This window comes from Crocuta crocuta, unplaced genomic scaffold (assembly GCF_008692635.1).
Source record: "Crocuta crocuta isolate KB4526 unplaced genomic scaffold, BGI_CrCroc_1.0 scaffold121, whole genome shotgun sequence".
NCBI lineage: Eukaryota > Metazoa > Chordata > Mammalia > Carnivora > Hyaenidae > Crocuta > Crocuta crocuta.
Genome location: NW_027528608.1, coordinates 3,025,801 through 3,027,120, shown reverse-complemented (window position 1 = coordinate 3,027,120; position 1,320 = coordinate 3,025,801).

The following is a 1,320-nucleotide window of genomic DNA, read 5'->3' as shown; positions in this document are numbered from 1 at the left end:
GGCCGGGCAGGGGGCGCCGAGGGCCGCGGGGGCGGGGCCGCACCGCTGCCCGCGATGCAGCGCGAGGACAGCGAGGATCAGGCAGCGGCCACCAGGCAGCGGCGGAGCCTTGCGCGACACCCGAGAAATGGGGGACTGGGGGGCGTCCGCGGCCCCGAGGAAGGGGCGCGCCAGGGAGGCCGGGCCGCCGCGGGAGCGCCCATAGGTCCCGGGAGCCGTCCGTCAGCGCAAGTCTCCGCCCTTTCCAGGGGCGCCCCGCCCCGTCTCGTGCGGCGCCGGCCGGAAGGAAGAAGTACACTTCCGCTCGCCGCGCCAGCCCCGCCCACCCACGGCTGCGAGCACAGAGCAGAGGGACCCCTGACCCGCGCGTGGCAGACGGCCCGCCCCAGGCTGCACTTCTCGGCCGCGCGGATTCCCGCCAGCCCCAGGCCAGAGCGAGAGGTGGCCGCTCGGGGGAGGAGGGGCCTGGCCCGGAGGAAGGGTCGCCTGGGTGTGGTGGCAAGAGACCGCGAAAACCTTTAGCTTGCTCCCGTAGCTTCCTGCTCCCCGCGTGCTGGTGGATGCGGGGCGGCTCAGGGAGGGCCTGGCGGGCCGAAGCAGGTGACCCCTCGGGGCTCTCCCCGCCTCCCGCTTCGCAGGCCTGTCGCACCCCCTTTCCGGGTCTTGGCAGCCCCCCAGGCCCCAGTGGCCGCTGCCGTGTGCTTGGAAGGCGCTTCCACTGCGGTACAGAGCACCAGCAGAGACACTTGGCCTCTCGGGAGACTCCCCGGCCCCTAGCGTTGGGGTGGGAGGCGGCGCGCCACTTTCTTAATCTTGCCTTCAAGGATATGCTTCTCTTGGTCTCCAAGACTAGAGTGAAGCCTGTGTTTGAGGGCAGGTACTGTGCTTTTACCTGGGTATCTTTTATTTTCCTTCCTTCCTTCCTCCCACCCTCCCTCCCTTCCTTTTCTCACTCATTCATTCATTCATTTGTAGCATGAGCAGGGGAGGGGCAGAGAGATAGTGAGAGAGATAGAACCCCAAGCAGGCCCGCACTGTCAGCTTAGAGCCTGATGCGGGGCTCGAACTCACAAACGATGAGATCTTGCCCTGAGCCGACGTGGGACCTTTAACCAGGATCTGTAACAGACTGAGCCACCCAGGGGCCCCTACCTGGCTAGCTTTCTTAATGACACCGCAAAGAAGTGTAGATGAAGCCTTCTGTCAGCAGCTGGTTAAGCGACACGTTCAGTTGATTTTTGTTGAATGGTCCTCTGGGTCCTCCACCTGTGAAAAGACTGTCCTCCCCCCACCCCCCCCCCACCCCCTCCCACTCCACCA